Source organism: Dendropsophus ebraccatus, chromosome 6 (assembly GCF_027789765.1).
Source record: "Dendropsophus ebraccatus isolate aDenEbr1 chromosome 6, aDenEbr1.pat, whole genome shotgun sequence".
Lineage (NCBI taxonomy): Eukaryota > Metazoa > Chordata > Amphibia > Anura > Hylidae > Dendropsophus > Dendropsophus ebraccatus.
Genome location: NC_091459.1, coordinates 55,413,212 through 55,430,420, shown reverse-complemented (window position 1 = coordinate 55,430,420; position 17,209 = coordinate 55,413,212).

Sequence of the window (17,209 nt, the reverse complement as noted above, 5' to 3'; positions counted from 1 at the left end):
ATTATGCAAACGATAATCGTCCGGTGGAATAGGGCCCTAAGGGTGTGTTCACACACACAGGATCTGCAGCAGATTTGATGGTGCAGATTTGAAGTTGCAGATTCAAAGCAAATCTGCAGCTTCAAATCTGCGCCATCAAATCTGCTGGAGATCCTGTACATGTGAACGCACCCTAAGGCTATGTTCACACTACGTAAGTTTCCGGCCGTAGTTTGCGTATAATAACTTACGTAGTTTGCGTATAATGGAAAGTATACGAAGTACGGCTGCACGGTTAACACTACGTACGAACTTACGCCCGGATCGTACGCGCCGACGTAAAATATTAACCAGACCATTGTTTGCGGACGAAAATGCCGTAACTTACGCCCGTAGCGTTACATGCGGTCCCGGAGTTTACCGCGTATATGTCCGGCTGCGAAAATATGCGGCTGGACATATACGCAGTGTGAACATAGCCTAAGGGTACAAACCCACACACCAGATACGCAGCAGATACGCAACAAATACGCAGCAGATTTGATGGTTTAGATTTGATGCTGTGTTCAGTTATTTAGATCTAATCTGCTGCGTATTTGCTGCGTATCGCAGCAGTAAATACGCTGCGTATACGGTGTGTGGCTTTATACCCTAAGGGTAGCTTCACACATTCCGCATCGCAGTATATTTTCTGCTGCGGATCCACAGCAGATTTGACTAAGGGTGCCTTCACACACATCGGATCCGCAGCAGATTCGCAGCAGAATTGATGGTGCAGATTTGATACTGTATTCAGTTATTTACATCAAATCTGCGGCGGATCCACAGCAGAAAATCTGCTGCGATACGGTGTGCGTAAAGATACCCTTAGGGTGCGTTCACACCTACAGGATCTGCAGCAGATCTGCAGCAGATTTGATGCTGTGTTCAGTTATTTAAATGAAATCTGCTGCAGAAAATCAGCTGCAGATCCTGTAGGTGTGAACGCACCATAAATGAATAAACACAGCATCAAATCTGCGCCATCAAATCTGCTGCAGATCCTGTACGTGTAAACGCACCCTATGGGTAGCTTCACACATACCGCATCGTAGTGGATTTTCTGCTGCAGATCCGCAGCGGATCCACAGCAGATTTGACTAAGGGTGCCTTCACACACACCGGATCCGCAGCAGATTCGCAGCAGATTTGATGGTGTAGATTTGATACTGTGTTCAGTTATTTACATCAAATCTGCTACGGATCCGATACGGTGTGTGTGAAGATACCCTAAATAAATAAACACAGCATCAAATCTGCACCCTCAAATCTGCTGCGGATCCCCAGCAGATTTTACAGTGCGGATATGATGCTGTGTTCATTCATTTAGTCAAATCTGCTGCGGATCCGCTAAGCGTTCCGTTAAGCTACCCTTAATCAGTAGGGGATTGGATTACAGATGAGCGAACCGGGTTCGGGTCCGAGTCCATCCGAACCCGAACAATCAGCATTTGATTAGCGGGGGCTGCTGAAGTTGGATAAAGCTCTAAAGTTGTCTGGAAAACATGGATACAGCCAATTGAAGTTAAAGGTAGCCTGTCACCCCCGGTGACAGGGTGACAGGCTCCCGACCCCCCGCTAGAGCACCTTATACTTACCTGATCGCTGGGTCCCGCTTCTTGAGACGGTGCGGTGAAGGAGATTTCAGCGCCCGAAGCCCGGCGCGCGCGCTCCTGAGATGAGTCCAACTCTCATAGAGAATGATGAAGCATCAGACTCACCAGTCATTCTCTATGAAAGTTGGACTTATCTCAGGAGCGCTCGCGCCGGGCTTCGTGTGCTGAAATCTCCATCACCGGACCATCTCAAGAAGCAGGACCCGACCCGATCAGGTACGTAAAAGGTGCTCTAGCGGGGGGTCGGGAGCCTGTAACCTCGGCACGGGGGTGACAGGTCCTCTTTAACCTCTTAAGGACGCATGACGTACCGGTACGTCATGCGTCCTTAAGAGGTTTTTAGAGCGCTCTGAACCGTCGCGGTCCTGGGTGCTGGGTGTGGCCCGGGCACGCGGCGATCGGACCGTGCCCGCTAATTCAGTAATTAGATGCAGCTCTCAAAGTTGACAGCTGCATCCGATTACTGTTTGCAGGACTTCCCTGGTGTCTAGTGGGGTGGATCGCTCCTCCGGGATGTTGTCCTGGAGGAGCGATCCACACACCTTTACCGGCCTGGTGTCTCCGCCAAAATCCGAGTGCTGATCTCATTGATCTTTGCTGTATAAGTATACAGCAAAAAACTCAATGAGAGATTAGTGCACTTATACTAGAAGTCCCCCAGGGGTTGTTATTAGTGTTGTTATTAGTAAAAAGCCCCCTCCCCTAATAAAAGTTTGAATCACCCCCTTTTCCCAAGTTTTAAATAAAAGTAAATAAATAAACATGTTTGCTATCGCGGCGTAATCGCCCGAACTATTAATTTATCACATTCTTGATTTTGCACGGTAACCGGCGTAAGCGCAAAAAAATCCCAAAGTTAAATTGCGCATTTTTGGTCGCATCAAATCCAGAAAAAATGTAATAAAAAGCAATTAAAAAGTCATATATGCGCAATTAAGGTACCGATAAAAAAGAAAACATCATGGCGCAAAAAATTACACCTCACACAGCCCCATAGACCAAAGGATAAAAGCGCTATAAGTATGGGAATGGAGCGATTTTAAGGAACATATATTTGTTAACAATGGTTTGAATTTTTTACAAGCCATCAGATAAAAATAAAGTTATACATGTTACATATTGTTGTAATCATAACGAATTGAGGAACATGCGTAACTAGTCAGTTTTACCCCAGGGCGTATGGCGTTAGTTCCTGATTAGTTAACAGCTGCTGCACCAGAGAGAGTTTACCTCAGAGAGAGTTTTTGCCCACCACAACTATCAACCAAGGTGCCTAACATGTCTAATTCTGGGGTGAGTACATTCTACCAAGTACTCGTCAGGACGTCCATCATCTGTCTGGACTATCCCCAGTGGTTGCAAAGAGCAGACAAAGCCGAAGTACCTCACTGACCTTTTGCTTGATCTCCTTGGGTAATCTTGAGGAATTTGCTACACCCGGTTGTTCAAGTCAGCAGGAGCACTCCATGATCTCTTCTGGCATTAGGTGGTATCAGGGGCAGAATAACTTTACCATAGGCCCCGGGCTGTTCACCAACCCTGGGCCCCCCCACCCCACTGTAACTATGGAAGCACTAGCCTGGCATTCATAGTACAGGACAGATAATGTCATGATGTCCTGATTTGTGCAAAATTGCCACAAAAAAAACTGTGATTTTTTGCAAATCATGGCAGAAGTGTAGCCAGGAGACAGTACACCACTGAAAGTATAAGTCTTTTTGGGTGGTTATGGGCCCCCCAGGAGCTCAGGGCCCCGGGCTGTCACCCAAAACGCCCCTATTGTAATCCACTACTGGGTGGTATTCTCTTAACCATGAGTACAAGTTTATTTTATCAAGTCTCAGGTATTAAGGACTGCTGTACTGTCACTTTAAGAAATTTTCCAGTAAAGTGTGCAAGTGGTTACATTTATCCTGACTCTGTGGCTCCTCTGCACTGAATAATACACTACAAGGATTACACCTACTATTGTTAACAGGCGTGTGTCTTGTACCCATGTGAGAAGTGCTGCAGTGGCACCGCAACTAGCCCTAGCTAATACCACCAGGCTACTCTGGGTTACCGCACATGTGTATCTAGAAGAACCAATGAGAAGAACCAATGCTGTTTGACTCAGGCTGGGTTCACACTACGTATATTTCAGTCAGTATATTTCAGTCAGTATTGCAACCAAAACCAGGAGTGGATTAAAAACACAGAAAGGCTCTGTTCACACAATGTTGAAATTAAGTGGATGGCCGCCATATAACAGTAAATAACGGCCATTTTTTCAATATAACAGCCGTTGTTCTAAAATAACAGCAAATATTTGCCATTAAATGGCGGTCATCCACTCAATTTCAACATTGTGTGAACAGATCCTTTCTGTGTTTTCAATCCACTCCTGGTTTTGGTTGCAATACTGACTGAAATATACGTAGTGTGAACGCAGCCTTAAAAGGCAATTGGTGATCACACAAAATGATAATAATGATAATGAAAAATGAATATGCATACCTCCCAACCGTCCCGGATTTCGCGGGACAGTCCCGTTTTCGGGGTTCTGTCCCGCGGTCCCGGAACGGCCCCCCGTGTCCCGCAATATATGTGGCCCCAGCGGAAAAAACAATAAACCAGTAACTCACCTGTCCTCCGGTCCCAGCAGCTCCTCTCCCGGCAGAGCGCGCACTCCCGTCATCCTCCGGGGCGGGCAGCGGGGTACAGAGTCACTGATAGTACCGGAAGTGATTCATATAGAGGCTGCAGGTCACTTCCGGTACAGTCAGTGTCTGTATACCGCCCGCTGCCCGCCCCGGAGGATGACGGGAGTGCGCGCTCTGCCGGGAGAGGAGCTGCTGGGACCGGAGGACAGGTGAGTTACTGGTTTATTGTTTTTTCCGCTGGGGCCACACTAATGGGGGGATTGGCTACTATGTGGGGCATATATGGGGGATTGGCTACTATGTGGGCATATATGGGGGATTGGCTACTATGTGGGCATATATGGGGGATTGGCTACTATGTGGGCATATATGGGGGATTGGCTACTATGTGGAGCACTATGTGGGGGATTGGCTACTATGTGGGGCACTATATGGAGGGATTGGCTACTATGTGGGGCGCTATATGGGGGGATTGGCTACTATGTGGGGCACTATATGGGGGATTGGCTTCTATGTGGGGCACTATATGGAGGGATTGGCTACTATGTGGGGCACTATATGGGGATTGGCTACTATGTGGGGCACTATATGGGGGATTGGCTACTATGTGGGGCACTATATGGGGGGATTGGCTACTATGTGGGGCACTATATGGGGGGATTGGCTACTATGTGGGGCACTATATGGGGGGATTGGCTACTATGTGGGGCACTATATGGGGGGATTGGCTACTATGTGGGGCACTATATGGGGGGATTGGCTACTACGTGGGGCACTATATGGGGGGATTGGCTACTATGTGGGCATATATGGGGGATTGGCTACTATGTGGGGCACTATATGGGGGGATTGGCTACTATGTGGGGCTCTATATGGGGGATTGGATAATATGTGGGGCACTATATGGGGCATTAGCTACTATGTGGGGCACTATATGGGGGCATTAGCTACTATGTGGGGCACTATATGGGGGCATTGGCTACTATGTGGGGCACTATATGGGGGCATAGGCTACTATGTGGGGCTCTATATGGGGACATTGGCTACTATGTGGGGCACTATATGGGGGCATTGGATACTATGTGGGGCACTATGTGGGGGATTGGACACTATGTGGGGCACTATGTGCGGGATTGGATACTATGTGGGGCATATATGGGGGCATTGGATACTATGTGGGGCACTATAATGGGGGATTGGATACTATATAGGGCACTATTCAGTCAGCAGCATGTGGTGACTGTAGGGGAGTGGCTATGGAGGGTTGCTATGGGGGCGTGGCTATGGAGGGTCGCTATGGGGGCGTGGCTATGGGGACCGCGGCGCACATGTCCCTCTTTGCTCTTTGCAAAAGTTGGGAGGTATGGATATGTGATTTAGACTCTCTTTTGTCTATTCACTTTCTGTTGATCGACAAGTATAAACCATTACCACTTCTAAGTTTGAAAATATTTTTACATTCCAATTTTTGCTTTCCACTTAATAAAACTTTTGCACAATACAAAAAAACTGCTATATGGATGTAAATACAGCAATGCGGCTTCTTCCAATACAAGGCTTAATTATTAAACATGTCTACGGATTTATATTACACCAAGGCAGAGGAGATGGAATCAAATTTCCATTTCAGCATTCAAAACAAAGAATACGCTGTGCTGCTGCCTAAATACATTGCTGGCAGATTGACAACTTGCCAATCTAAGCATAGGAACTGGGGAGGTGACAGGCTATCAAGGGAAATCTGAGCAATCTTACAGTAGGCAAAATGCCCTGGTATACAATAGCTGAGATTCTGCCAGTATTGTATTTTAAGTGCTTCCTGACTACGTTGTCAGTAAGGAGTAAGATTTTGTAATGCAGATCTATTCTGTAAAGGTCAAATAAATTTGTGGATCAATTTCTCTGTAATGATACTTATTGAGCGTGGTCTTCATACTGTAGGTCAGTAGATCACTCTTTATTATTGTTAACTAGTGGACTGATCTTCATCTGAGCCCCCCCCCCCCCAAGCCATAGGATCTTTGCCTCGTTGCCATAAATACATACAGAGTAATTTATCAGCAATATAGACTGATTGTTTGGAGTAGGAAAGTTGCAAAATTTTGCTCAACTGTGTAGTTGCTCACTTAGGCCTATTAGGCATAGGCATTATTTACAACCAGGGGTATCTTGTAAAGCTGATTTACTATGTGCCACTTCTCCAGAATTGTTGCATAATTGTCGCATACTAACTCCACACAAGGGGGGACATTTATTAAGTCCGGCGTTTTTTACGCCGGACTTATAAATGTCCCCGCATCTCCGGCGCTACGGGGATTTACGGGGCAGTCCGCCTCTACATAAATCCCGTGTGCTCTGGTGCGCACCGCCGAAAACCTACGCCAGCTGAGGACTGGAGTAGGTTTTCGGCGTATCTTTTGGCGGAACGGACGGTGAATCGCGCGGACTCTCCGTTCCACCCCCTTCACACCCCCTCCCCGCCCCCCAGCGTACTCGACAGAAAGTGCCGATTTGCGAATAAAATAATGCGCAAATCGGCACTTTCTGCCGAAAATCATCCGTACGCCGGATGATACATGTCCCCCAAGGACTCCAAAAATAGACTAAGGGGAGATTTATTAAGACTGGCGTACTGACGTAATGACGCCTTTTATCCGGCTGTATTGACATCTATGCACGGAGAAAAAAATTTCTTTGTCTTCAACTTTACAGACAATCAGGTTATGCTCAGTGGCAACTTAAACAGCTGGAGCTTCTCTTAAAGGAACCCTTTCACCCCGGCACCCAGGTAAGAGCTGTGAGACAGCTTCCTACATGCCAAGATATGGAAAGGTTTATTGAAAAGCTGAAGATGTCATATAAGTGGGAACTGAGCTCAGGTCAGTAGTTTACAGAAGAGATGGGCTTACAGGAACAACATTTCCAACAACTATATCACCTCTGTGATGACTGAAAATGGTTGCAGGTGCAACATTTGCATTCGAGGTCTGCCGGAAGCAACCAAAACACTAGACCTCATCCCTGCCCTGCTAGGTATTTTTAGTAGCATCCTGCATTTCACTGTATCTGATGAGCTGGGAATTAATTGTCAGTTATCTCTTCGACCGATCCCTGCCCTCCCCATAATCAGGAATATTAGCACGGCCGCTCATTCCTGTGTTCTTCTTGGGAAGGGTTAAGCTGTGGCTTGTCTCTCCCTGAATAATGGGTTTGGATGGTGATTTTCCCTCAAGCCTGATCCCTATGCCCACCAACATCTACTGCCAGTGGAGACATCCTATACCAAACCTGCTGTGAATGACGGTTATGGGCGACAAAAGTTCAAGGTGTATGGGAACCTTTTCTGTAACCAGGGTATGCACTAGAGGAAACCTCTCTTCCAACATGTTGTGTAGCCCCCTGCATCACTGTGGCCAACCCAAGGGAGCATGGGTTTTGCCTTCCACCAGGGGCGGATTACACTCACCAGCCACTTTATTAGGTACACCATGCTAGTAACGGGTGGTCTTCTGCTGCTGTAGCCCATCTGCCTCAAAGTTGGAGGTACTGTGCGTTCAGAGATGCTCTTCTGCCTACCTTGGTTGTAACGGTTGGCTATTTGAGTTACTTTTGCCTTTCTATCAGCTCGAACCAGTCTGCCCATTCTCCTCTGACCTCTGGCATCAACAAGGCATTTCCACCCACAGAACTGCCGCTCACTGGATGTTTTTTCTTTTTCGGACCATTCTCTGTAAACCCTAGAGATGGTTGTGCGTGAAAATCCCAGTAGATCAGCAGTTTCTAAAATACTCAGACCAGCCTTTCTGGCACCAACAACCATGCCACGTTCAAAGGCACTCAAATCACCTTTCTTCCCCATACTGATGCTCAGTTTGAACTGCAAGAGATTGTCTTGACCATGTCTACATGCCTAAAGGCACTGAGTTGCCGCCATGTGATTGGCTGATTAGAAATTAAGTGGTAACGTGCAGTTGGACAGGTGTACCTAATAAAGTGGCCGGTGAGTGTACATTACCAAGCTTGCCCCCCCCCCCCCCAACCCACTGCAACTTTGGCGGCACTAGCTTTAGTCTTTTTTCCTCCATAATGCAGCCCGTTAAGGTCCTTCAGTATGTTCTCTAATGTTACTGCATTGTCTCCTGGCTACAGTTTTGCCCTGATTTGTGCAAAATTGCGGTAAAAAACAGTGATTTCTTTTTGCAAATATGGCCGAACTGTAGCCTGGAGATAATACACCACTGAAAGTATAAGTCTGTTTGGGGGGCCATCGGCTCCCCAGAAGCTTAGGGCCCCAGGCTACCGCCGTCTGCCCTCTTTCCATAGAAAAGGTGAAAACAGCCCAAGGACCGCCTGGAAAACATAGATGTTTTCCAGGGCTGTATCCATGATTTCCAGCCAGCCCTCAGGCTGTCTCCATTTTCTCCACAGAACGGGCAGACAGTGGGATTTAAACACTGATGGTTTGGCCTTGTACGAAGCTAAATGAATCGTGCTTTGCTCATCTCTACTCTAAACCCTCAAGAACTTGGCAAGGAGTATGGGGGAACACCCAACTTTCTACAAAGTCATTTCACTCTTCTGCACCTGACAAATGTGGCAAAACCTTTTTTAGATCGACATAGTGGATCAACTTGTCCCACCCATTGAGAGAGAAATGAGACTGCCCAGGGGTATAGACCAGCTGAAGAACCTTTTGGCACATGTAATAGTGTTGAGCGGACCTATCAAACTGTTCAGGTTCGGTAACATTTTCTGAATCCAAACCCCTTTGCATTTGGTTCCCTGTGGCTGCAGAAGTTGGATGCCGCCATATGGCCTATGGCTGTAACCATGTTTTCCAGGACTCCCTAGAACTGCATCTAACTTCTTCAGCCAGCGGTAATCAAATGCCGCACGCTCGGGTTTGGAGAATGTTGCAGAACAGTTTGCCAGGTCCATTTAACACTACACATGAAGCCTACAAATGGAAATGTACAATTTTACCAGTTCCAATTACAAAACCAACATTTTGTATTTCTACAAGCAATATTTTGGTGATATTTTGATTCTTTTAACACAGTGTTTTACAGTTCTGTGCAGTGGATCAGACTGTGACTTAATGGTGTACGTAGGGTCTTGATAGAGAACTCTGTTGGCTTGGTAAGCTGTTCACACTTAACTTACCTTTACTGATGTTTTAAGCAGCTTTTATCATACTCCTTGTGCTTTGCTTGGTCAGAGCTCTTGTGGCTCCACTATGGGGACATGCACAATATTAGGCAGGTGGTGTTAATGTTATAGCAAATTGCTATTCACTTACAATTCTTAAAAGTTTACAGTGCATATTTGCAAAATAAAAAACCTCCATTTTGTGACAGATATTAATGGTCATTAGCAATGCATACGCACAGTTTATATAATGCTTTCTGGGAAAGAACAGTAACCATCATTAAAAATACATGAATGGTTTACCTCTGATGAAATGTGCAGAGACAACAGATACACACTGAGCAGTGACATAATGCTTAGAGGTCTAACTGATGAAAACTGAGACATCGCTTTATGATATGTGACTTGTCTCCTATTTCACTTAACAGGATTTTGATATTATTTTGTAAAGATCTCTTCTTGTATACTCTGGAGAGATGGCAACTAATGTCTTGGCTGTACTTCATTTGTATAAGGTCAAAAGGGACAGTGCATCATAGTTATCAGCAGGGCTGCCATCAGATGTGGGCCCAGAGAAGTGATCAGGGACTCCTCCTGAATAGAGCTGCAGGTAGAGCACTTGACCTGCGGCTCTATTCATTACTATAGAGGTATTGGAAAGAGCTAAATAAGCCGGAAGAGTGCTGTGGATAAGGGAAAAGTTCATTTTTCCCAGTCAACTTCTTGAATTAATGTGGATTTTGTGGCATCTGTTGCCCCTGGAGGGCCTCTATGTGTAATGTTTACATCCAGCTCTGTGTTTATATGCAAAGTCCGCAACTCCCCTTCCACCCTGTGATTTCCACTCCAGCCACTAGGTGTCCAGGGGCGTAGCTAATGTCTCCTGGGCCCTGGTGCGAGAGGTCAACTTGGGCCCCCCCTCCTTGACCAAACAATGCTATTGGTATATATATAATCTCAAGACTGATATTACCAATAATACCAGTATATAGGAAATATTATCACCATACATATTACTGCCATACTGTCACTAACCAGATCCTGTATACGGAGACCAATATTACCAGTACACAAGGGGAAATATTACCACCACAACCACTACCATCGCCACCATATTGTCAGGCCCGCTTCTGCCATGAGGCAGACTGAGGCTTCAGCCTCAGGCGGCAGCTCTTGGGGTCCTGCAGGGGGCGGCAGAATCTTCTCTGCTGTCATTTTAGTAAAGTTTAACTTCGCTAAAATGACAGCAGCCCCGATCTTCTAACAGTGCTGAGTGCAGTGGTGTCCCCAGGCATTAAGATCCGGGGCCAGTGCCCCGAACAGGAAGTTCACTGCCCCGAATCTTTTGCCTAGGGAATCACTGTACTGCACTCTGCACTCCGGGGCTTGGTGCATCCGGCCACCGGGTCCTGTGCTGAGTGCTCAGCTCCCTCCAGTCTATTCAGAAGGGAGGGGGGGGGGGGGAGAGTGACGGAGGATTCAGCAGACCACCTGCTGAATGACACTTATCTGTAGAGTATGTAGAGAGAGGGAGAGAGAGAAAGCCCCTGCGATCCCCCTCCCCTCTCCCCCTCTCTGTCACTGTGAGGAGAAGCTGCTCCCTTATCTGGACGCCGCGCTGAAGATGACCTCTGACCTCCCTCTCCTGCCGGGATCTCTGTGACTGCACCACCTCTGTAAGTATACAGCACACTATCACTGATATGAGGTGTAGTGGGATGTTCTGCAGCAGCTGAGGTGTATGAAGAGGTTCTGCAGCAGCTGAGGTGTAGTGTGATGTTCTGCAGCAGCTGAGGTGTATGAAAAGGTTCTGCAGCAGCTGAGGTGTAGTGTGATGTTCTGCAGCAGCTGAGGTGTAGTGTGATGTTCTGCAGCAGCTGAGGTGTAGTATGAGGTTCTGCAGCAGCTGAGGTGTAGTATGAGGTTCTGCAGCAGCTGAGGTGTATGAAGAGGTTCTGCAGCAGCTGAGGTGTAGTGTGATGTTCTGCAGCAGCTGAGGTGTATGAAGAGGTTCTGCAGCAGCTGAGGTGTAGTGTGATGTTCTGCAGCAGCTGAGGTGTATGATGAGGTTCTGCAGCAGCTGAGGTGTATGATGTTCTGCAGCAGCTGAGGTGTATAATGAGGTTCTGCAGCAGCTGAGGTGTATGATGAGGTTCTGCAGCAGCTGAGGTGTATGATGAGGTTCTGCAGCAGCTGAGGTGTAGTGTGATGTTCTGCAGCAGCTGAGGTGTATGATGAGGTTCTGCAGCAGCTGAGGTGTATGATGTTCTGCAGCAGCTGAGGTGTATGATAAGGTTCTGCAGCAGCTGAGGTGTATAATGAGGTTCTGCAGCAGCTGAGGTGTATGATGAGGTTCTGCAGCAGCTGAGGTGTATGATGAGGTTCTGCAGCAGCTGAGGTGTAGTGTGATGTTCTGCAGCAGCTGAGGTGTATGATGTTCTGCAGCAGCTGAGGTGTATGATAAGGTTCTGCAGCAGCTGAGGTGTGTATGAAGAGGTTCTGCAGCAGCTGAGGTGTAGTGTGATGTTCTGCAGCAGCTGAGGTGTATTATGAGGTTCTGCAGCAGCTGAGGTGTATGAGGAGGTTCTGCAGCAGCTGAGGTGTATGATGAGGTTCTGCAGCAGCTGAGGTGTAGTAGGATGAGGTTCTGCAGCAGCTGAGGTGTATTATGAGGTTCTGCAGCAGTTGAGGTGTATGATGAGGTTCTGCAGCAGCTGAGGTGTATGATGAGGTTCTGCAGCAGCTGAGGTGTATGATGAGGTTCTGCAGCAGCTGAGGTGTATTATGAGGTTCTGCAGCAGTTGAGGTGTATGATGAGGTTCTGCAGCAGCTGAGGTGTATGATGAGGTTCTGCAGCAGCTGAGGTGTATGATGAGGTTCTGCAGCAGCTGAGGTGTATGATGAGGTTCTGCAGCAGCTAAGGTGTATTATGAGGTTCTGCAGCAGCTGAGGTGTATGATGAGGTTCTGCAGCAGCTGAGGTGTATGATGAGGTTCTGCAGCAGCTGAGGTGTATGATGAGATTCTGCAGCAGCTGAGGTGTATGATGAGGTTCTGCAGCAGCTGAGGTTTATGATGAGATTCTGCAGAACATCATAATACATAATGAGAAAATAATAAAATTACGAATAGCTGAGGTATCGACTTGAGAATACGTGAGAAAAGTTCCTACACAAATTATACTAGTATCGGGGGGGGCGGGGGGGCGCCATTTTAATTTTTAATTGTATTGGCCCCTTTACACCCTTGTTAGACGGCCCCCTTATAGACGGCCCCTGTGTTATCCCCCTTATAGATGCCCCCATGTTTTCCCCCTATAGATGGCCACCCATGTATTCCCTCTTATAGATGGCCCCCATGTATCCCCCTTATAAATGCCCCCATGTTATCCCCCTTATAGATGGCCCCCCATATTTCCCCCTTATAGATGCCCCCCATGTATCCCCTTTATACATGCCCCCCATGTATCCCCCTTATAGATGGCCCCCATGTATCCCCCTTATAGATGGCCTCCCATGTATTCCCCTTATAGATGGCCCCCATGTATCCCCCTTCTAGATGGCCCCCCATGTATCCCCCTCATAGATTCCCCTATATATCCCCCTTCTAGATGGCCCCCATGTATCCCCTTATACATGGCCCCCCATGTATCCCCCTTATAGATGGCCCCCCATGTATCCCCCTTATAGATGGCCCCCCATGTATCCCCCTTATAGATGGCACTGGCTGTCGGCTGACGCGCAGCTCCCTGGCTCTCTTCAGTCCCGTCCCCGGCAGCACACACACTAGTGAGCTCTGTGTGCGCCGGGGATGTTACTTCTAGCACAGCGGGCACTTGTTATAGGTGTCCCACATTTTCCCCTGTGCACAGCTGCAGTGTATGTAAAGGTTTAGCTAACTGTTGTTCTGCCCTCACACTCTATCTTCCTTCCTTGTTGTGACACAGCCCTATATAGTATAGGGGTTTCCTGTTTTGGGAGAATTCTAGTCCAGTCTTAGCCTGTAGAGAGTTCAGTTAAGAGACTGAGACTACAGTATGCAGTGCTAGACCCTTAAAAGTGGGGTAACTGTAAGCTGAGTAAACCCTTGTCTATGACTGTGATGCTTCTTAACGTCAGGACAATCACCCCCTGAAGTCAAGGAAGAGGGACTGATCCCCAGTAGAACAAAGTTGCTCTACACTAAGTCTTATCCTACTTCTTCTCCTCTACCTAAATTATACCTCAAGTACTGTTGATTGTACACTGGCACATGTACTGTATTTTGTTGTATTGCACTGAAGTTTCTTCAAATAAAGATTCAGCTTCTTGTTTTATGTGCTGGACTCAGTTTACTGGCACTTGCACCCACACCTAGTGCTAACCGTTCAAACACAGTGCCCGTGTGTCCAGGGGTGGGTATCGCTACTCCTGGTAACCATGACAAAACTACCCCTAAATGCCAGAGCCCACCAGCTGCCACAACATCTGCATACAGCACCCCGGCCAGGGCATAATTTTTTCACATATCATCTTTTTTGATTGATCGCACTTAAATTATATTTTCTACTTAATGCTTTACTGTTCACTTTATCTTCCTTGCTATTTTGCACCTTCTATGATACTAACAAAGTTGACATTTTTGTTCGCCTGTAAACTTTCTGTTTGAAATAGAAACTTTTAAAATAGAAAAAGAATATTGCTTAAAAAATAAACATAAAATGCATACAGTATGTATTTAGCCCCTTTGCTACAAACCCCCCAGTTCTCCAAGTCACTTTAGAAGTCACCAAATTAGTTTGATATGATCCCTCTGTGTGCAAAGTGTCACATGGTCCGCAATATAATGTCAATATTAGACTGCAACAACACAAAGGGGGACATTTATTAAGTCCGGCGTTTTCTGTGCCGGACTTAAAAATGTCCCCGCGGCTCCGACACTATAGAGATTTATGTAGAGGTGGACTGCCCCTACACAAATGCTGTGCGTGCCGGTGCGCATTGCAGGAAACCTATGCCAGCTGAGAGCTGGAGTAGGTTTCCTGACTATATTTCCGCCAAAAAAAAAAATACTGAATAGTGCGGACTCAGAGATCCCCCCACTCCCTCCAGACCCCCTCCCCGCCCCCCTGGCGTACCGGGCAGAAAGTGCCGATTTGTGAATATTTTATTCGCAAATGGGCACTTTCCACCAAAAAATACGCTTTTGCTGCTTGATACATGTCCCCCAATGTCTTTACTTGGCCCTTTAATGTCCAATTTTTGGACGTCCGTCTTTTTGAGCCCAAAATAACGGCCGTTTTGTTAAAACAACGTCTGTTGTTCCACAAATAGCGTTCATTGTTTTAAAATAACTTTTGTCGAAATGATGTCTGTCCAAAAAATGTCTGTCAAAAGGTTAAAAAAAAAAGGCGCTATGTGCTCGTAGCTTAAGGCTATGTTCCCACAATGTCTTTAGGTAAAATAACTCCTGAACATACGTTGTGGGAACATAACCTTTATAGATCTGTTCATGCTGTCAAAAATGCCATAAAAAGTCAACTTGATATATTAAAATTTGTATATAATGCACCAAAAATACGTGCCAGAAAATGACAGTTTACCATTCCGAAAATAACTCAAAGAGAAAAAGCTGAACCAGCTGTCAAACCAAAATGAGTGAGATGAGAAGTGATGCAAATTTTGGCGCAACGTGTATGGATTGACCATGGCGCAAATCAACCAAAAATTTTAGAGACAGTTTAATTTATTCCCCTACTAGTCCCTATTCCAACACCAAGGAGGCAATATAAGATCAATGAGTTCTCCAAACACGGTAAGATGCATAGTTGTGGAGAAATATACGTATGGGTTGGGTTATTAAAAAAAAGGTCTAAACTTTTACTATCCCACAGAGCACCAATAAAAAATATGGCACATCTACAAATCTGACAAAACAAGGCTGCCCACCAAAACTCCCAAACCAGACAAAGAGGACATTCACCAACAAAACACTAAAGGAGCACTGTGGATGTACAGTGGAGATTGGAGTATCCATCTATATGATCACTATGCAGATAAGATATAATGTAAACCCAACACTTCCGATCACCCCAAGAACACCATTGGTACAAGGAGATGTCTTGAAATAGTCAAAGCACAGACCACAATCCAATTGTGAATCTGTGGATTGACATTAAGATTGCTGTATACCAATAGAGACATAGCCAAGGGACTTACACCTATAAATGCAGCAAAAGGTTAATACAAAAAGCACTGACTTTCAGGGGATGAATAGTAACGCACATTAAAGTTCCCCATTTCTTGTTTGAATATTTGCTTGTATCAGTGAAAAGTATTTGCACTTTGAGGCTATGTTTCCACTGCGGGAACATAGCAATGAAAGACAGCCATCTAGTTATAATCATGGCCACGAATCATGAAAATTATTCGCAGATGTGATTACAACGAAACAGCCAGCTTCCCCACATATGTTGCCATAGTGGGAACATAGCCTCAAAGTAGTTCGCTTGTGGTGCAAATCAGATAGTATAAAGCCTCAAAAATCCATTTTAATACCAGGTTGTAAAAACACCAAGGGGGTGAATACTCTCACAAGGCACTATACAAGTTTGTACACTTTAACCAGGTAATACAACATAACTATTAGATAACTTGTTACACACACAGACACAAAAATAGGTAGGCCTCTCATTTTATTGTATATGTTAGAATGGTTGACTTCATTTGGTTAGGCTGAATATATTAGTAAACTTGTACAATATCTGGCGTTTCACATTCTTAGAGGTGAATCAAAAAGAAGAAAGACAGAAGAATATATAGTTATAACAAAATCAGTGCACTCCAAAGTGAAATAAAATAGCTTTATTGTACCAGCTAATATAAATAAAACCAATTAAAATCACAAAAATGGCAACAGACTACAATACAGACTGTGCCTCAATGCTACAGAAGTGTTAAATATATGGACACCCTGGGACTAAGAATAGTAATATATAAGTTCACATCAGTAATGTAACAATCACAGTGAAATATAATAGAAATAACAAAAAGGGGTTTAAAGCGACTCTGTACCCACAATCTGACCCCCCCCCCCCAACCCACTTTTACCTTCGGATAGCTGCTTTTAATCCAAGATCTGTCCTGGGGTCTGTTCGGCAGGGGATGCAATTATAGTGATAAAAACAACTTTTAATCCAGCAGCGCTGTGTCTAACAGCCGGGGCTTACATTTGTGTATGCATTAGGCTGGCACACCCTCTCTGTCCTTCCTCCCCACCCTCCTCATGATTAGGAATACTCCAGGCAGATTGCTTCCTATTCCACACCTGTGGCAGCCCGGCACATAGGCAGCATCGTTAATACACCTGTGCAAAGCTCAAACAGCAGTAAATGTTCCTGGATCATTCTTAATGATGAGGAGGGTGGGGAGGAAGGACGGCGAGGTGGTGCCAGCCTAATGCATATACAAATGTAAGCCCCGGCCGTTAGACACAGCGCTGCCGAAATGAAAGTTGTTTTTATGACAATAACTGCATCACCTGCCGAACGGACCCCAGGACAGATCTTGGATTAAAAGCAGCTATCTGAAGGTACAAGTGGTTTGGGGGGGACAGATTGTGGGTACAGAGTCGCTTTAAACCATACCACCTCCTGTACGAAGTCCCCACATAGCAATTAAGAAGATGTTACCCCACGTGTATTGCCGCCACGTTGCCGTTTCCTCAGGAACGGGTATATAGTGTACACATGCCGGTATATATACCTGATTATAAGTGGTTCCACCTATGGCGACAGGACGCCTGAGTG